The sequence below is a fragment of the Strigops habroptila genome, chromosome 7, assembly GCF_004027225.2.
Source record: "Strigops habroptila isolate Jane chromosome 7, bStrHab1.2.pri, whole genome shotgun sequence".
Lineage (NCBI taxonomy): Eukaryota > Metazoa > Chordata > Aves > Psittaciformes > Psittacidae > Strigops > Strigops habroptila.
The window spans coordinates 22,519,915-22,541,774 of record NC_044283.2 but is presented as its reverse complement, the minus strand read 5'-3'; positions in this window follow the sequence as shown (position 1 = coordinate 22,541,774).

Sequence of the window (21,860 nt, the reverse complement as noted above, 5' to 3'; positions counted from 1 at the left end):
TATAGACCTTCATTTGTGTATGCCTCGTGCTTTGAGTTCTACTGGTAATGCAATATTATTCTAACTATATACAGGAAGAGGCACTGCAGTGATACCTTTGCAGGCTGTCATTAAGCTGGTGCATCCACATAATACTGCTCAGTACTATGCAGAAATGTAAGGTAGGATTCATCTTGGAGTATTGATATCCCAGTGAAATTTTTCTGGTTCTGTTACAAGAACAGGGAGTTCTAGTTTTCACCCCATCCAAGGGAAGTGCTATTATTCCCCCGTTTTTATCTCAGGGAAGCCTGATGATGTTGAATCCATTTGAAGAGCTGCAAAAGATTTAAAATAATAAAAAAGGTAAAGGAGATGACCCAAAGTGTTGAAGATAGTGTCACTCCTCGTATAGTGTAACAAACTAATTCATTGGTTGTGTAAGAAAACAAAATCAGAAGCAGTAGAAGACCATTCTCTGCCATTAGCATATTACAAAATTGGTCCACATGGATGAAACAATAAAAAGATTTTTTTCTTTTTTTTTTTTTTTGCAAAGTTGATTAATTATTGTGTGTATTTTTAAATACAGATTTGAAAATCTGGATGTGTAAAATCACTGGAAAGCAGACTAACATAATCAACATTCATATTTTAGTTCATTGGAGTGGCAGCTTCGGCAATAAAAATTCCACACAAAAACCATTACTTCAAAAATCTGGTATTTCTCAGCAGTTGGAGGCACCTGTGTTTTATTCAGTAGGATAGATCTGTATACTGAAAAACCTGAATAGAACTATATTAGCAAGAATTCAAAATTTCTCAAAAAAAGGTGCATCTAGTTTATGATAGTTTTAAGGATGTGTGTTATACGCTTCATAAGGATTCGTAGGCTTACTGAGTAATGTATGACTGTCCCCACCTGCATAATTAAAAGTTATTCCAGCTCTTTTCTGCAGAAGGCTTTTGGGAGTCTTGAGCTCAGTGACTTTTACAAACACAGGAAGTGAATTGATCAAATAATCTACAGAACCACTGTGCTGTCATTTTTTTCATTCTCTGTGCAGTTCTTTGTGTGCTGAATCTTGTGGAAGGGAAAGAGGCACATTCTGTAATCTCACTAACAATAATTGGATTAAACACCTCTTTTTTTTTTTTTTTTTTTTTTTTTTAAGCTCAGCATTTTTTATAAAATGTTATGCTTTGAAGAACCGTGGGACTACTAAGTGCAAACTTCCAAGTGCTTTCGATTTCCGTTTTTGTGCTGTAGACTTTACTATACAAAAAAGTATTTACAAAATACCTAGACAGCTAAATATTCATGGTGCATAATTACTAACTGCATGGAAGCTGGTGAATAATATACTTCAGAATACTCAGGCTGGAAGTAACTGTGATATATGCAAATACTTCCTGGAGTCAGAAGCTCTGGTCTTTAATTTATTTGTTTAAATGTTTAGATGATGATATCAGTAATATGCATAGAAGCATGACTTTTATTTTTCTACTGTAAAATGATCATCTTCACAAACCATACCAAAGCTTCACTGCAGCCAGTAGAGACTCCATATTCTCTTTATCTGGTACTTGCCAAACAAAATGTCTTTAGTGCATATGCTGTAGATTTTTATTCACCTACTGATGCCATGTTAAGTCCTGAGTATTATAGAATGACCACTGGTTTTGTGTTCAGAAACAATGTTTACTGTTAAAAAGAAGCTGAGGAAAAGATACTTCTATTATTAAAAAAAGTATTTTCATAAATTCCCAAGGTATCTCATGGGTGTTATTTTATTTAGATTTGAAATGTTCTAGATCTAACACAATACTTGACTTTAACCACTTTTCCTTTGATATTGTTCATATTTTCCATTTCTCTGAGTTCACCCTCTAGGCAAGCTGATTACAGAACTCTGAAAAGAAAAACAAAATTAAAAAAAGGGCTTTTATAGTCAGGCTTTTGTTTTGGTTTTGTTCTCTTTTCCTACTGAGAGCTCTCACACCAGTTTTAAATAACATGAAAACCACCAACTCCATGCTTTTCTAATAATTTGAAAAACAGTTGTCTGTGGGCACTGAGGAAGTGTAAAGCTCTCCATATTCCTAAATCAGATCTGCTCGTGTACCATACTATCTATGAACTGAAGTGGCTCACTGGGCACCCTTCACTGGATGATTTGTGGAGTCAATACCAGACACCCCACTGAAAGAGCTTCCGCCATTTGCTGAGAAGATATTTGTACAAGACACATGCATGGAAACACAAGGGAGCTAATGCATAGCTTCTGGACAATATCCCATTGTTTTGCCATGAATATTCTTTGTTTGCATGAACTGAAAAGTCTGGGGGCTGATTTGTTTTTCCTTTAGCCTTTTTTTTTTTTTTTTTTTCCCCTCTTAGGGGAGATTTAGTTTCATTCTTTGATTTTCATGCAGAACTAGAATGCTGAAGGAAGGAAGACTGCCTTCTCAGGTGTGGTGTTGCAGCTACAGGGGCCAACACAGAAATGGAACCCAGAATAGCACTACTAAATGCTAAAGATATAGTTGTTACAATGAGTAGAAAAAAATTATATAGTTTTTTCTTGTAAGACTTCATAAACCAAAGCAGCTGGGCTCCTGTTCATGCTTTGATTTAATATCCTTAATTTTGTTCTCCCAAATGGAGCAATATTCCCAGATACTTCAAGTCCTACAGCAGATTTCACTGAACTGTGTGAACTCTGCAGTCCTCTGAGGTCTTGGGGCTGCAAAAGTCTGCTTACTGTGTCTGGAAGCTGATGTTGCTGATAGCTGATTTTAAATCGCAAAACTTTGGTACAGCGTAGGTGTTAAAATGTAAATTGGATTTCTTGTTAAAATAAAAATAGAAATCTGATATCGAAGGAATCATGCTAACAGCTTGGAGATAATTGGTTCCTAAAGAGAGATGCTGTTTTAGGATAGAGTTGATATTGTGGAAGGAGATTGATATGTTTCTGCAGCTGTATTTGAAGGACTCCTGCATTTTACAAAAGATTTTAATTAAAGAATTTTTTTCAGTGTTTGAACAGAATTCTGATTATAGAAGATATATATAAATCTTTTTTATTATTTAAAGTGGATTTGTGGTCATTTAGTTTTAGCATTCATTTACAAATTTATATAGGTGCCTATCACCCGAAATGAATGTCACTAAAATAATTTGGGTAGGATTAAGCTTGGTTTTATTTGTTTTGTTTTCAGGATCAGCTAACAGTAGAGATAAAATGAGTCGAACATCTCTCTCATGTACGAATATTCATAACTTATTTTTCTCTGAAGTTAGGAACAGAAGTTCAGAGTAATTTAGAATTCATCACAGTAGCCCACTGAGCACGGGGGTTGCTCAGAAAGTCTGAATACAATTTGAAAGACAAAGCTCAGTAGTAGTCAGCAAAGAAAACTGAATGGCACAAATTATTAGAAAAAGGACAGGGAACTGACTCAGAAATATCAGTGTGCCACAGTTTTGCAGTGTTTTGCCAGTGTCTTTGAATATTTTGTGAGGTTCTGGTCTCTGATCTCAGAAAGGATATAGTACCTCTGAACAACTTTTGAAAGGAGCATCAAGAATGATCAAAAATGTGATACACTTTCCATAGAAAGGACAACTCAAGAGTGCCAAGTACATTAGCACTTCAGCTTGGGTTGGAAGTGTGCTTTGGAAGTGAACCATCAGATTCTTTCCATTTGCCATTCACTTTAGTTGCTAAGCTGTCTGGGAGATCACAAGCTGGATTTCCATCAGATAAGGTTAACTGAAAGACTTCCACCAGTGTTTGAGTTCTTAGTCCATGCAAACATTCTAGCATTAGTCCAAAGTAAAGTTCTCTAAGTGTGCTTAGTGAGGATGTCAGACTCTGGGCATCAACTATTTTGCTCTTCAAATCTGTTTTCAGTGTATTACCTGCTAGTGTTATCATATGATCAAGTAAGCAAAGACTCTTCAGACTGGGAAAAATCCAGCTGAGTGGTGAGGGGGGAAATATTACAGAATTTTATCAAAGAGAGAATAATTTAAATAGTCAGCTTAGAAAAGCTGTTTTGTGATTTTTACATCAGATGATAACTCAATTGCTGCTATCAGTACCCATTAAAAAGTAAAAATTACATCAGTGCTTTTTTTAAGTACCTTTTTCATAAATACAAATGTCATAGGCACAAAAACCAGAAGGGGAAGACAGTAGTCAAGAGAGAGGATTTTACAGTGACCATGTTTTTTGGTTTTTTTTTTTTTTAGTTTTGTATGATTTTTGTTGTTCTGTGTTGCTGAGTTTCATATTCACCAGCTCTATAAAGAATCTGGTATTTCAAAGGTGTAAGCCCATTTATTTCTGCAGAGCCATTCATCTGCCCAAGCCAGTGTTTGTGGGATTGAGCTTCATTATAGATTCTGCAAACTTCTGTACAAATTGCGTATGACCCACATTCCTTGCTTCCTTCCCTGGCTAGAATCTGAGGTTATAAAAACTACCAAAGCAACAGTACAATACTACATCACTACCTGATGGTTAGGAAGCTTCAGCTTATTTACAGTGTACGTGCAATACCACTGCTGTTTATTTCTTTTCTGTTTCTCTTGTTCCTTTTAATATATTCCTTTAAAAGCATGCTTACTGAAAGTAATAACTATGATTTGAGGCCTCGGTATAGTCTAAAACTGTTATGATTCATAATAGCTTTTCTTCTGGCAAGCTCTTACAAAAGTTTGGTGCAGCACTTGTGCTCTATAACAAATCTGCACATAATACATGGAAGTTTCACTCTTTGCCCCTATCAAACTGGTTATTGTGTCACTCAGAGGTGCTTGTGACAGTGACCAGTGTGTGGCAGGTGTTCCAGGATGTTGGATAACAAAATCCCTGTAGGAAGCTGCATATTCTCTTAATTCTCTTCCTGCCAGTTTCCGAATGATAAATAATGCAGTTAAAGCTTTTGAGATGTCCATAAAATAACTTGCCTGATTCCTGTTAACCCTAAATAGGTCTGTGACATTATGGAATAAATCTGACTGTTAGTAAGAATACTTATTTTTTTCAAACCTGACTTTCTTCATAGCTTCTGAGCAATAAAAGGAAAGAAATCTAGGGAAAATTTTAAAAGCAAGCTACCATTTCCAAGGCTGCCTCAAGTGTTGGTCAGAAGTAGTAAGGTAATGAAAATTCCAGATGTCATTTTCTCTAATTTCTTTCTTAAATTACTGGCTTAAGGTTGGTTTTATGTTTGACTAGAAATATATTTTATTTACCCATTTAGTTGGGGACTGAAAGTACCCAAGAGTTGTTTTTATATCATGATTTGCTTTAAGGAGATCTCATTGTGCCTGTTGCTGTCCTTCTTATTTTGAAGTTATTATCCAATTTATATATAAAATTGGAAACTGTGCCCATAAGTGACTGAAACAACCTGGTAAAAGTGATATTAAGGGTATAATTTTATTCAACTGGATGGAAAAAAATGGGATATTTAGCAGATAACCGAAAACTGAATTAGCTCTACTCCGTACAGTTTTATTTCCAGAGCTTTTCATCTGTGGATCACACGATTTGAAGCCATACTTTTTATGTTACAGTTTATATGTCAATTGCAGATTTGACTGAAATAAATTCAGCAAGAGTTTAAGCCAAGAACATTTGAAGATTATTGAGTTTATGGGAAAAGAGAAGAAAATGACCACGCTCACTCCTGGGGAGTAGGAAAGCAATTGTAAGGGGGGGAAAACTAACACTGATTCCTTTCTTGGCCAAGTGATCAAATACTGACCATATCAAACTCTGAAGGCCCTTGACTTGGATTTCTGATGAGACATGGGGGAAGAATGTTTTCTCCATTTGCAAAGTTGGCTTGTGCCATGCCTCATTTGTGGAATACCAGCTGTGTGTAGCTGTCACCTTGCAGCTTTTATGAATGTAATCTTCATAATAGATGTTACCTCATCTTTCAATATCTTGCTTTGTCAAAGCTTGTATCACTGTGAAGATGGTCAGGGTAGAGTTTTACTAACTTTTTTTTTTTTTTTTTTTTTTTTTAAAAATAAAAGACAACCACCACCACCCCACCCCCCCAAAATCATCATGCCAAATAATTTCACTGTTAGAGTCACATCCAAGAGAAGGAATCACAGCACTCAGGCAAGCACAAATCATGTCAGAAAAAAAGACAAACGCTTTCGTGTTGATTATGTGGCTGCCATGTCAATTAACCCAGAATGCCATTAGTATTCCTCTATTTTGTGGACCTAGTTTCCATTACCAGCAGTAGCACCATTTCTGTTTGGTAAACTTGGAGGGTGCATGGGATCACATTAATTCTCTAGAGACATGCTACCTTAATAAACCTTTATCTTCATAAAAATTCTCAATATGTTTCAGATATTTATTTCTGTTCTCAAAGGTAAAATAACATTATTCTGCATGTGTCTGCATATGCATTTATGTATATGAGCATATTTTTACATACACTTTCTATAAAGTCACTGTTTATAGTGAGATTTTTGCTGTTTCTCTTCTTGTGTTCCTACATAATAAAATAAAACAAGAGAATACACTATCCTTTTTATATGTGTGTGTATATATATATATATATCAGATTTAACTCTAAAGCACCATGCAGAAAACTGGCTAGATAGATAACTCTCCTGCACTGTTTCTTCAGACCAACTCTGATTTTGCATTTGGTTTTGCTCCTATAGTTAGCTGTTAAAAAAGTTTGGACCAGGTACAAAGTCACCTCTCTTCCTAAATCCTGTAAGCTAGTCTTTTTTTTAACCCCTCAAAAAGCTAGAAGGTAGAAATAGAAGCCAGGGATCAAATAATTTCTAGTTACATAAGTGTGTGTTTGATCATTCCATAAACAGAAAATCAGTGACATTAGTTTGGCAAGTAATTGATCTGACAGTATATTCAAGTAGTATCAAGTTTTATTGTTGTATAGCATATTAATCTATAATGTTCTACCATTAGGAGAACATATATTTTAATTTTCTTATTCGTCAGTTTGTGTCTTATCTGGAAAAACTCTGATGAAAGAGGAGTAAGCTTACAAAAAGAGTAAAATTTATGCATAATTTAACATTAGTTCATCCTTTTGGGGATAGACAGTATAATTGTAAAATTGAACTGTAATTATAACTCATTTTATCATTTTTGTATATTTATATTCCCATTTCTTAGAAAGCATGTTATGGTACTCAGATGAGATGTTGTTTGTAGGAGGCTTTGTCATGGTACAGAAGGTGAAAGGTGTTTATTAAAAAAGCAATAAACCTTATTAACTGACAGTTCTGGCCCTGGCTTTCTTGTGGTGCAGAGATCACATCTTTCACTGACTGTGATTGTATTTGGTTCAGCTGGAAATCAAAACCACAAGAACATCTGAAACAACAATGTAAGAAATACTAAGTAAATGGGATTGTCTTTTCCTTTCTGTATTTCCAGAAGAATTGGAACAATAACCTCATTTCAGGTTAAAGGACTGCTATTCAGTTTACGCTTACTATGAAATTAAGCACAAGAACTCTTGCTGATTTAAGATCTAAAATGCTATGTTCCACTTCCCTATTGCTTTTTAAAATGTCACTTACCCTTAAAATACTTCAGTTTATCATACATGAAATATGGACAGTACATATACTTATTTGCTAGGCGGTCTGCAAGGAGGCAGCTACCAGTTCTTGTGATGCTTTTTTTGATCTCTTCCGTGGGAAGGTGCAGTATAAAAGACAGTGGCCTGCGCTGTTTTTTCTGTTCATAATTGAAAACATAATTTATAATGTGCTGTTAAGCAAGTCTAAGTGTGAATGTTTCATTATTTATTCTCAGTTTGTGACAGATAGGATTATGTTAATTTAGATGTGTTATTTCCGAAAAAGAAGAAAAAACCCCACCTATACAGAATAACTTTTTTTACAGGAAGGCAGACCTGTAGGCAGAGGCATTAGACCATATTTCAATTAAAAGCATAGTACTTATGTATAAGATACAGCCTTTTCATGATCATAAGGATTCATCTTTCGGAAGAGGGTTTTCATGGCAAAGGCAAGAGGAGCAAAATACAGACTGTTACAAAACTAATTTGTTGTTACCATGATATTAAGAGGATTTTATGGTTATAACTGAGTAGGCGCACTGCACTGCATGCATCTTCTTTATCCCAGTTGCAGAGTCACAGACTGTATATGATATGTTAGTGGATAACAGTATCCTACAACATATTTTTCTTCAACTATTATCCCTCTTATCCATCTCTCCAGGACTTAATGGTTTGAGACCTGGCTTGATGGTCATTAGTACATTTTGTTCTGTTAGCTTTTCAATATTGGCAGCTGTTTTCTCTTCTTTTCCCCTTTAACTAAATGCCACTGTTCCCATTTTATCACATGCTGGATTCTAACTGAGGACCTCTGGAAAATCAGAAGGGATAGGCAATGTGTAATAGAAGGAAGATAGGGCAGGTTTTGGTTAAAAAGATCTAAAACCTTAGGTGGTGGGGAAATACCATTAGAAAAAGCATGCTTGAAAATCAGATTTTATTTGACCTGGAAGTTGAATTGTTTTCAATTAAGTCATTCATAAAGTCAGTTTCTTCAAAGATCTTTTGATAGCATAGCTGTTTCCCATGTTAGTCCACTACTGTACACTTTATTCTGTATAAATTAAATATTATTGAAATAAATGTTAATCCCATTTTAAATATGAGAAAGCTATTTAGTTGTTAAGAAGAATAACATCAAAGTTGTTTTGTAAAGATGTGGTTAATCTTTGAACCATAGGTGTACCCATGTAACCATGAGACATCATAACATAGGACTAGATGTATTGTGTGGAAGATCCCATTAATCAAATATTTTATATGCAGCAGTGGCTGTAAGTCAATTTACAAGGTATAATGTAAAGATCTCATGCAGTGATGCTCCCCTGAAACATCTTGGGGATATCAAGTCACCGAGTTTTGGAATTTCTTCTTACTAAAAAGCAATACAAACTATGTGCTTTAGAAGGGCAATTCTCAGATTAGTAATACACTCTAAATTTTACTAGGTGATTTTTATTTCATGTTAGTGACTGCAGAATAAACCTGATAACCAATCCTAGGCTCAGAGAATGAGGGTAACATAATAGTTTACTGAATCTTAGAAAATATTATGAAATTAGAGACTTAATTTTGGCTAATTTCCCTTGGATAGGACTCTTGCTGCCACAAAATGTAGATCCAATAGCATTAATTCTGATCTTCACAGTCCATTTAAAAACAAAGTTAAATTCTCTTTGATCCTTGTTGTTTTTCCTGTTTAATTTTTGAATGTGTCCTATGTTATGAGAAATCAACAAAATAACACATTTTGTTGATAAATACAATTAGGATACTTCTCTTGCTTTATATTCTGTGGAAAAGGACATAATAAAATCATGGAATTGTAAAATGGCTAGGGGCAGAAGGGACCTTTAAGATCGTCTAGTGTTTGCTAATTCGATGAATCTGCAATTCCATGAAGAAACTGGGAGCTAGAATTCTGTTTTTGTAAGTGGTTTTCTGATAAAAGATGCATGTTTCTAACCAACAAGGAAAAACAAACAGTACATAAAACCTAAGAGAAATACTATTCTCCAAGGACAAAAGTACACCTTAACCACAGGTCAAGGGATAAAGAGGTTCAGCATAACCCATCACTGGGGAAGTTAAAAATAGCAGGTGAAGTAATAGCTTTGTGTGTGTGTGTGTAGTCTATGCAAAGAAATACCGGGTGAGAAAACAGTTTATATATAGATTAGAATGAGTAAGGACTAAAAAAAGTCTCTTCTGGAGGAGCAGAGTTTGTTCCAGGCACATGGACAAAAGACAAGATGCATGGGTGGATATTTAATTAGGCAGCAGCTTTGTTAAGGTAATTCATATGGGAATCCCTTGCAGTAATTTAGTATTTTGGTGTAGTTCATGGTTCCTTTCTTAATTATTCTTACAGGATGGAAAGCTCCATATTGCTTGCTGGACAGTATTTAGCTTCTCTGTGGGACCCTGCTAGTTTCACTTTTTCTGAAGTTTCATTTTGGTTTGTTTTTGTTAGATCAGACAGCAAGGAATTACAGATTCATTCCCAAGCTGCTTTTGAGGGTGTTTCATCGTAAGGTTCCACTGCAATTTTTCAGAAAACTAGATGTCCCATGGAATAACAGCACATACTAGACAGGGAGAGAATCCAAAATTCATATCCTACTTACATGTGAAAATGCTAATACTTAAATACTTGACATTGACCTGAAACAGTTATGTTACCATTTGAAAAATTTAGCCCTCGTCTGTGATTAATATTATTGTGAAGTTTAATTTTTTATTTTTCATACAGTCTTTCTGGTTCCTTATGATTTGTGTATTTCCTGGGCATATATTTACTGATAACATAACATATACAGGCTTTCCATTTTATAGTCAATATTATCTACCAAAGAATTTAGGAGTTTATAGCAAAGTCAAAAATGTCATTTTATTTGCTAGAAACATCTGGTTGCCTTTATAAGGAGCTAGAAAGATCAAATTCTTAGATCCCAAACTGTCCCTAGTGTTTGATTGCTTCCCAGCTGCCAAACAACTTCGAAATACATTTTTGTACCGTGCAGCATCTGTCCAATGATGTTCTAAGCAGAACTGGAATAAATATTTATACTTACTTCCCTCTTCTTTTCCTCTGTATTTCACCCATTTTCTTGTATGTAGGACTGCTGTAACAACTGAGGTTCAGGAACGTTCTGAGAGGAATCAGATGTCTATCTGAAGGCCAATTATTTAGTTGTTGTATGTGGGTCAATTGAAAATGACAGTCAGAAGCTTTCTTTTCTACATTGAACAGATTTTGTGCAATTCTAGGACATGGAAACAGCTGCAGCTTTCTCTAGGGCGGTGAACTGTACCTCTTAATCAGTTCAGCATTCAAAATAGCAAGTCGTTTTTTGGTCATACTTTCAGGTATACTTTAATAAGACAGACATCTTTAGGATGAGAAGAAATTTAGAATCAGACTATCAAACCACAAGAGTCCATTGAAGTTCTGTGTAATGAGTAGAATTCTCTAAGTCTTGGTGAGTTAACACTGAGTAGATCAAAGCCTAAAAAAAAATCTTCAGAAGGTGGAATTTATTAAAAACAAAGTCTCTGATTGAATATATAGCTTATGAAATGTTCTAGTTTGACAGCCCTAGAGACCAGAGTTATCTCTATTCATCTAAATAAAAGGTACTGTATAAGTAACAGCAAGGTAGCTGTCCTGTATTTCTACAGCAGTGTGAAGGAAAGGATGGATGAATGTTTGGGAGGAATCACGAAGAGAAAATGTGCCTAAAGTTGGAACATTTAAGGGTATGTGTTTAGGTGAATGCTTATAACATAGGAAGCATATGCAGAGCAAGGTAAGAAAAAAAGCTAAGGACTGCAAGAAGATACTTAAAATGAATTCACATTACTAGCAAGTTGAATTCAGTTGTCTGTTCAGGTAATTCTACTAAGAATACAAAGGCCAGGTTTAGACACTGGACTTCTGGCTTAAATAGTAATAATTCTCATCCAGTTCTGAGTCCAAATGCAGCAGAGGAAAAGGGCAAACTTGAATTCGTGATCTAAGAATTGCTTCTAAATCCCTTTGTATCTACTACTATGCTTATGCTAACAGCTGAATAGTTTAAATTGGAACAGTAAGGCACTCAAATTCAAATTCATCAGAATATTATACAGGCAATAAAAATGTCAACTGAAGGGTTAAAGTGAGAAAAAACTTTGTCATGTAGCAAATTTTTCATTGACAAAAATCACCAAAGAAGAAGTAGCAATTCTGGGTCTTCTAACAACAGTTTTCAGTATCCGCTTTATTTCTTGCTCTTCTTTCTGTTATCAGCATATTTATGATAGTGCCCTTTATAGGCTGAGAGCTTTCCAAATAACAGTGGGAGGAGGTTATATTTCAACAAGATTCACAAACTAAGTGTTCTTTATAGTAAAATGATTAAGAGAAATAAGGAAAGAATTTGGATAGCTTTGTTCTCTATAGGCAGCGTGGCACAAAAAAGCCCTCAACGTGGATAAAGTGAAAGCCGTGAAGTGAATGCAGATGGTAATGTCTGCAGCAAAGTATGCTAATATCACCTGGTTTTGCATACCATCCAAGCAGAGAACTAGAAGAAAAAAACCAAACCATTGGAACATATTGAACCGTCAATGTTTTTCACCTCATCCTTTACAATTACTTTCTTTCCCTTTCCATCTATTTTAGTGGTATATAATCAAAATGGAATAGTGTAGTCTTTTGGCAGGACGGAAATCCTTTACTAGCAAGTCTTGTGCATTATGGTTCACTTTGACCACAGAAACAGTATAAAAATCACTGTAGGTGCTATGACAATAGATTGAGGTAATACAGCCTGCTGCAATACTAGGAGAACTGCAGCAGCTTTCATTTTACTATCCCTTCCCTTCATAAGTGCTGTATTTAATTACTTGGATGACATTCCTCCTGCAGTGAGAAGGAGATTTTGTATGATATCAGTGGAGTTACATGAGCAAAACATTTGGCCCAGGCCTAGAGAGCACTTCCCTAACATTTAGGCACAGGCACTTTGAAAGACAGAAAACGGAAGTCATTATTTAAAACCAGACTTCCCATTATGTTGTAGGACAGAAAGCGATTAATGAAGTGAATAAATAATATGGAAGCTGTCACCACCTACTGCTTTCATATCTTACTGAGAAACATCAAAAGGTGCTGCAACAAAATTATTCTAAGTCCATTTTCTTCCAGTTCCCAGCATCCTACCCAGGCTTAGTAGCTGACAAACTGCTGCTTGCCAAAAGCTAATGTTAGCTGGTATTGTATTGGCCCAAAACAGCAATCATCATTTAGCTGAGGTTATAATGACTCTTTCTGCCATTACAGTTCAGAGTTGGCAGAAGACCTACAGCAGGTGGATTGAGACTTCTTTCTAACAAGCTATCATTGTGTACTTGTGTCAGTAAGAAAACTCCCATATTTCCTACTTTATAGATTTTTCTTCATTTAGATGTCTTGCCTCCAAGTTAAGCATTTTTGCAGTTGACATTTGTTTAAGCAATTTAGAGTGATCTTGGGAATATATCCTAACTCTCAGAATTAAAGTACTGTTGGGAGAAATACAGAGACAAATCTATAAATCTTTCTGGGGAAAAAAAAAATCTAAAAGAAAATAAAAACTAAAGAAACAAAAATCCTCTGCCTAAAAAGAGGGTGGGGATGATAAAACAAAGGTGGTGGGCAAGCAGTGTTGGTGTTACTGGCAGACTTCCACTGGCTAAATTGGAACTATTTTAATTTATTCCTGTTAAGGATTTGGACCACTATCTCTGATAAGAAACCCCTTTGCAGTGTGCAGTATGCACTGTTACTTTGCAGCAAGTGCCTCATTTAATTTTAGTTCAAAATGGAAATTATTTGGCTGGCATGCAGGCTGTAATACCAAATTCAAGTCAACAGATCATGTCTGATGTTACTGATATTTATTCAAGTTTGCCGACGACACCAAGCTGTGTGGTTCGGTTGATACGCTGGAGGGAAGGGATGCCATCCAGAAGGACCTTGACACGCTTGTGAGGTGGGCCGATGCCAACCTTATGAAGTTTAACCAAGGCAAGTGCAAGGTCCTACATCTGGGTCGGGGCAACCCCAGGCACTGGGTCGGGGCAACCCCAGGCACTGCTACAGGCTGGGCAGAGAAGAGATTCAGAGCAGCCCTGCAGAAAAGGACTTGGGGGTGTTGGTTGACGAGAAGCTTAACATGAGCCGGCAGTGTGCACTTGCGGCCCAGAAAGCCAACCGTATCCTGGGCTGCATCAAAAGAAGCGTGGCCAGCAGGTCGAAGCAGGTGATCCTGCCCCTCTACTCTGCTCTTGTGAGACCCCACTTGGAGTACTGCGTACAGTTCTGGTGTCCTCAACATAAAAAGGACATGGAGCTGTTGGAGCGAATCCAGAGGAGGGCCACGAGGATGATAAGAGGGCTGGAGCACCTCCCATATGAAGACAGGCTGAGAAAGTTGGGGCTGTTCAGCCTGGAGAAGAGAAGGCTGCGTGGTGACCTCATAGCAGCCTTCCAGTATCTGAAGGGGGTCTACAAGGATGCTGGGGAGGGACTCTTCCTTAGGGACTGTAGTGGTAGGACAAGGGGTAATGGGTTCAAACTTAAACAGAGGAAGTTTAGATTAGATATAAGGAAGAAGTTCTTTACAGTGAGGGTGGTGAAGCACTGGAATGGGTTGCCCAGGGAGGTTGTGGATGCTCCGTCCCTGGCGGTGTTCAAGGCCAGGTTGGACAGAGCCTTGAGCCACATGGTTTAGGGCAAGGTGTCCCTGCCCATGGCAGGGGGGTTGGAACTAGATGATCTTAAGGTCCTTTCCAACCCTTACGATTCTATGATTCTATGATTCTATGATTCTATTCAAAAGCCTTGCAACACCAGGGTTTTTTCTTTACTGACCCCCTGCTATTCTTTAAAATCCAGAGGGAATTTTACTTTAACATCCAAAGAGCTTTTTCTTAACACATTTCACACATTTTCCACTAGCTCTTTGTTCGGATGTTGAAGCGCCAAACGCAAGATTGTTGTCATTTTGACAACCACATTACGTTCTCAGATACACATGAATTCCTACTGCAGAGGTGAACAGGCAAACAGTTATTCTGTGACAACAGTACTGATAAGAGGAGGTGAACAAGAATGTTTTTATGTCTGTATTTTTTCCTGTGTACTGTATATATGCTAGTGATTTGTGGCAGGTTATGAAAAGAGCCTGTTAGGCTGCCCTTAGTACCCCAAGTACTGATTTTATCTTTTTTTTTTCTTTTAGCTAGTTTCTGCGGATAGAGTAGGAAAGTGCCTCCATTTGCTTAACAACCAGATCTTATAAAACTGATATTTTTCTGTAGTAGCCTTCCTTCTATTTTTTTCTTTCTTTAGAGAGATCACAATACAATTACTTAAGTTTTGTCAAAACCTCTCTCTATTCAATAGTTAATTCATATCTTAGGAAACAAACATTTAAGTATTTGTGTTGATTATATTTTTTAAAAAATAAAGAGATTTTAACAAGCTGTTTCACACAAAATGGTTTATTCTGAAACATTAACTGAAATAATGCATTTTGTTTTTTAATGAGTCACCCCTGCCTTTTAATCTTTTTGCCAAGCTACTGTTGTTGATGATAAAACCAAGTTCATGATAATGATAATTTTCTTACATATCCATATTTTATTGGTACCAAATTAGTTTCATTACTATTGCTGATGTGATAGTGATAATGACAGAGATTGAAACTGAGTGAAAATACTACTATAAATGAAGGAGAAGCTGGAGAAAATGGGTCTCCTACCATAATTACCACATAGAGATAGCCAATTTTTTGTAGTTTTTATATAAATGTCTTTTGTTATTGTACTGTCACTTTGATTATTGTTATGTGAGTAAATCATTATTTCCTTTCATACAAAACAGCTGAACAAAGAAATATGAGGTATTTAAGTAACCTTAAAGTCAGTGTAATGAACTGCCTCTTCGGACAATGGCCTTGGGTCATTTTCCTTTGGAACAGCTACAGAAACACCAAGGTGAAGAGCTCATCCCTCACTCCTGAGGTCATATTTTCACTTCACTGTTACCCCATGAGCATCTGGGTAAATGTGAAGCTCAAGGAGTGACAAGGAAGGTGACTCTTACTGCAGAAATTGATGATAGAGTAGAACTCTCTTTAGTCGGATTAATGGCTTGACTCGCTGGGTCAGTTATCCTTCTGTATCCAGAAATGCCATTAGTTTCTGGTCTCCTTTTATCTACATCTTTTGCCAAAAAATTGAAACAATTTGAGATAACCTTTTGGGTTTACAAACCAAATACAGGAAGAAGATTCGAAACCAGCTGTGGCTTCAGGAAGATGGATTTTAAATCAATTCCTAATAGGAAATATTTTTTTAAATGAAATTAGAGCAGTGGGAAATGAAGATAAATAATGTGATCAAACAAAGAGAAGATCTCAAAAAGGCACTTTTAAATATGTATCCCCTGGTGGAATCTATAGCCTTGACACATGATACAGGGAGACAGGAGTTTTAAGAATGGGATTAACAAAAGAATTCCCTCATGAAGGAATTCTCTCATTTTAGACTGGATATGAGGAAAACTTTCTTCACTGAAAGGGTAGTCAGGCATTGGAACAGGCTTCCCAGGGAAGTGGTGGAATCACCGTCCCTGAAAGTGTTCAAAAACTGTGTAGATAAGGCCCTCAGTAACATGGTTTACTGGTGGTCTTGGCAGTCCTGGGGTAAAGGTTGGACTTGATGATCTTAAAGGTCTTCTCCAACCTAGTCGATTCTATTCTGTGATTAACAAAAGCTGTCTAAAGTAGTAAGCAGGAAAGTGGGAAATAACAAGATGGTTTTGGCCACGTGGAAGAGTCTCTCTTTTTCTCTGATTTATTTGCTGTACAACATTTGTAACTACAGAACCACAGAATGACAAAATGGCTGTGCTTGGAAGGCCTGGAGTTTGTCTTGTCCAACCACTCAAGTAAAGCCACCTAGAGCCAGTTGCCTAGGACCGTGACCAGAGAGCTTCTGAATATCCCACAGACGGAGACACCACAACCTCTCTGGGAAACCTGTGCCAGTGCATAGGCACCATCACGGTAAAAACATGTCTCCTGTTGTTCAGACCTAATATCCTGTGTTACAGTTTGTGCCACTGCCTCTTGCGCGGTCACTGGGCACCCCTGAAAAGAGCCTGGCTCCATCTTGTTTACATCCTCCCGGCAGAATTTTTTATACATTGATGAAATCTCCCCTGAGCCTGTGTCCTGGCTCTCTCAGCCTCTCTTCATGCAGTAGGTGCTTCAGGCCCTTGGTCGTCTTTGTGGCCCTTGGTTGGACTCTCTCCAGCATTACTATGTCTCTCTTGTACTGAGAAGTCCAGAACAGGTGTCCAGTGCTGAGTTGAGGGAAAGGAGCACCTCCCTCAGCCTTCTGGCAACACTCTTGCTCATTAAGCCCAGGTTATCCTGGCATTTGCCTTCTTTGCCGCAGGGGCACATTGCTGGCTCATGTTCAAGTTGGTGTCTACCAGAGTCCCCGGGTTCTGTTCTGCCAAGCTGCTTTCCGGCTGCTCAGCCCCCAGTGTGTACTGGTACATGGGGTTATTCTTCTCCAAGTGTACTTCCCTTTGTTGAACTTAGTAAGATTCCTGTCAGCCCATTTCTTCTGCCCGCCAGGGTCCTCCTGAATGGCAGCACAACCCTGTAGTGTAACAGCCACTCATCCCAGTTTTGTGTCATCATTAAATTTGGTAAGGGTACGTTCTGCCCCATCGTCCAGATCATTAATGAACATGTTGAGCAGGACTGGAGCCAGTATGCACCCTTGGGGTCTACTGCTAGTTACACATCTACAAGCAAACTTTTGTGCCTCTGATAAGTAGCACTGATGGTTACGATCCATCAGTCTCTGGGCTATGAGCACAGAGACTTTGTCAGAAAACTCAGGTGTTGAAGAAGATCTACTCCTCTGTAGTGCAGATGCAAAATTTTGGTTTAGTTTTCTATTTTTCCTCAATTTTTAAACCTGTTTAAATTTTCATAAGAATTTACTTATTCAGGCTGTAGACATCTATCGTCAGGCATCCTTAATGCCTGTGATTTATTAACTTTGCAAGAACTGGTTAAATAATAACTAAATCAGAAAAAAATCAGTGGAAGCAGGTGCGCTAAGGCTTGCCACAAAATCCTGTGTCATGGGCTCCAGTCAAAAGAGTGGGGTTTGGTTTGTTTATCCGTTTTCTCTGAAAGGTTTTCAGCAAGTAAGTCTTTCATTGAGGGCTGTAGTCCAAGGTGTAATTGCAGCTCTGCTGGGGATAAAAGCAGAAGTTTGAGAAATCCTGAAAAGCCTCTTGGAATGTTCTGAGAATTAATCAAGGTAGAATTAGTGAAGCCTGTTGCAGATAGATCAGGACTACTTCTTAAATTGGCCAGGTTTTTATTTCATTATTGATTCAGATTGCTATCATTATGAATATGTGGTATTTAGGAATCTGTATAATGTCATGTATTCTAGTATTGCTAAAGGTTTTATCCAGTTGGGTCTTAAAAAATTTCAAGGATTGAGATTGTGCAACCTCTCAGTCGCACAACCTGTACCTATAGTGACTCTCCTCATGACAAGTTTTTTTTTTTTTCTTATATCTAGTCAGAACCTTTCTTGTTTCTTTTTAAACCCTTTTCCTCCTGCCATGATCCACTGTGAAAAGCCTGTTTCCATTTTCCTGATAATATCTTGTAAGGTACTGAGAGGTTCCCCACTAAGTTTTTAAAATAAATAAGATTTCAACTGTAGCAAGTGATCTCTAACTTTTGCTCCAGACTTCTTTGCTTCCTAGGCAGAATCAGTAGCATGGATTCATTTCACAGGCTCATTAAAGAGACCGAGGAGGTGTGTTAGTATTATTCACCTAGAAATTCAATGAAATTTATAATAATGAAAAAAATAATTCACTTGCTTTCAGTGGGTGTCCATGTCACAAGCAAGATAACTAAGGAAAAGCAGCATGAGTGCTCCAACCCCCACTCTCCAAAATTGTAAAATATAAACAACTGAAATAAAGGAAACTGGCAGTGAAGACAGATGAAAAAGTCACTTTTTATCTTAGTAAAAAATCAGAGAATAGCATGTTCTCTTAAGACAGCTATTACTCTGAGGTCAGTTTATAGAAGACTGGAATAGTACATAAATGTATGTAAGATGAGAAATCAAATGAAAATATGTAAGTTGATAAACTATGTGAAAAATTATAAATTTAGACAGATCTGAGAGAATTACTGTGAGAATGACTGACTGGAATAAGAATTACTGAATACATAAGTAGGCTTCTGTGTGTGTCAGTCTCAGATTTTGTTTTTATTTTATTCCACTGTACAGAATGTCTTGAATGACCAAAATGATCTGAAGCAATCTTAAAGACCTATTTAGGAAACAGCTTACAAACCGGAGTGAAGTCTATACTGAGCAAACTTGAAAGGCTTCGGAGGCTTTATTTAGATAAGCATACAAAGTGTGAAAAGGTATTTGAACCTATTTAACTTTTTGTTTCTTGTTTTTGTTCTGAATCCAAATCATAGAATCATAGAATAGTAAGGACTCTTTCAAAGCTATATTGCATGTATGGTTGTAATAAAGAAGAAAATATTAACAGCGTTAAAGTGTTTGAGCTTGATCTGGCAGGGAATGGTTTTCTTTTGCCAGTGGAATCTTCTTCTGCATCTGTAAAATACTGATGTTGTGTTATGAAGATGAGGGAAAAAAAAAAAATAGACTGAAGAGGGAGACAGAGATTATACCAGAAAGTATTGAAAAGGGAAGGGTAATTATACAGGGTTATAAATAGTGTGGGCTCAAAGTCCCTGTGTTATATTTTACAAGCTACAGGAAAATTGCTAATTCACCATAGAGTGTATCCATAATATAATGTTGTATTCCTTAAAAACAGAAATATACATGAAAAAAAAAAAATACTGGAAAAGTTTTAAAAGGAATTCTTACAGGTATTCACTGATAGGAACAAGTCCTGAAGATTCAAGAAAGACCAACGTACAGAATTCAGTGAGGATAAGACTAATGTGAGCACTAGGTTATTTCTGTGTTACACTGAACATCAGTTGTAAGTAAAGGCTTAGAAACTGTTTTAAGACATCAAGTGAGAAAATAATTTGAAGGATTCATAGAATCATAGAATAGTCAGGGTTGGAAAGGACCTTGAAATCATCTAGTTCCAACCCCCCTGCCATGGGCAGGGACACCTCGCACTAAACCATGTGGCCCAAGGCTCTGTCCAGCCTGCCCTTGAACACTGCCAGGGACGGAGCATTCACAATGTCCTTGGGCAACCCATTCCAGTGCTTCACCACCCTCACTGTAAAGAACTTCTTCCTTATATCTAGTCTAAACTTCCCCTGTTTAAGTTTGAACCCATTACCCCTTGTCCTACCACTACAGTCCCTAAGGAAGAGTCCCTCCCCAGCATCCTTATAGGCCCCCTTCAGATACTGGAAGGCTGCTATGAGGTCTTCATGCAGCCTTGTCTTCTCCAGGCTGAACAGCCCCAACTCTCTCAGCCTGTCATCATACGGGAGGTGCTCCAGCCCTCTTATCATCCTCGTGGCCCTCCTCTGGACTCGCTCCAACAGCTCCATGTCCTTTTTACACTGGGGACACCAGAACTGTATGCAGTACACCAAGTGAGGTCTCACAGGAGCAGAGTAGAGGGGCAGGATCACCTCCTTCGACCTGCTGGTCACGCTTCTTCTGATGCAGCCCAGGATACGGTTGGCTTTCTGGGCTGCAAGCGCACACTGCCGGCTCATGTTCAGTTTCTCATCAACCAACACCCCCAAGTCCTTCTCTGCAGGGCTGCTCTGAATCTCTTCTCCACCCAACCTGTAGCTGTGCCTGGGATTGCCCCGACCCAGGTGTAGGACCTTGCACTTGCCTTGGTTAGACTTCATAAGGTTGGCATCGGCCCACCTCACAAGCGTGTCAAGGTCCCTCTGGGTGGCATCCCTTCCCTCCAGCGTACCAACCGAACCACACAGCTTGGTGTCATCGGCAAACTTGCTGAGGGCACACTCAATCTCACTGTCCATGTTGCTGACAAAGATGTTGAACAAGACAGGTCCCAACACCGATCCCTGAGGGACACCACTCGTTACTGTTTTCCAACTGGACATTGAGCCGTTGACCACAACTCTTTGCGTGTGGCCATCGAGCCAGTTTTTTATCCACCGAGTGGTCAAATTGATGTTTCTCCAATTTAGAGACAGGGATGTTGTGTGGGACAGTGTCAAAAGCTTTGCACAAGTCCAGGTAGATGATGTCAACTGCTCTGCCCCTGTCCATCAGTTCCGTGGCTCCATCATAGAAGGCCACCAAATTGGTCAGGCAGGATTTCCCCTTAGTGAATCCATGTTGGCTGTCACCAACCACCTCATTGTTTTTCATGTACCTTAGCATGCTTTTGAGGAGAATCTGCTCCAAGATTTTGCCAGGCACAGAGGTGAGACTGACTGGTCTGTAGTTCCCTGGGTCTTCCACCTTGATTATATTACCCTTCTTTCAGTCATCGGGAACTTCACCTGACTGCCATGATTTTTCAAATATGATGGACAATGGTTTAGCAACTTCATTCGCCAGCTCCTTCAGGACCCGTGGATGGATTTCATCAGGTCCCATGGACTCGTGCATGTTCAGGTTCTTAACATGGTCTTGAGCCTGATCCTCTGCTACAGTGGGCTTAAGGTCTTCATTCTCACAGTCCCTGTATCTGCTTTCCAAGACTTGGGTGGTGTGGTCAGAGCATTTGCTAGTGAAGACTGAGGCAAAGAAGTCATTAAGAACCTCAGCCTTCTCGAAATCCAGGGTTTCCAGTTCTCCCAATAGCTTCCGGAGAGGGCCCACATTGTCCCTGATCTGTCTTTTATTTGCTACATACCTATAGAATCCTTTCCTGTTACCTTTGACATCCCTTGCCAGATTTAATTCTAGCTGGGCCTTAGCTTTCCTAACCTGGTCCCTAGCTTCCCAGGCAATGTTCCTGTATTCTTCCCAGGCCGCCTGTCCTCACTTCCACCTTCTATAAGCTTCTTTTTTCCCTCTAAGTTTCCTCAGCAGCTCCTTATTCATCCATGGAGGTCTCCTGGCCCTCCTGCCTCACTTCCTTCTAGTCAGGATGCAACACTCTTGAGCATGTAGCAGGTGATCCTTGAATATCGACCAGCAGTCTTGGCCCCCCCTGCCCTCTAGGACTGTATCCCATGGAA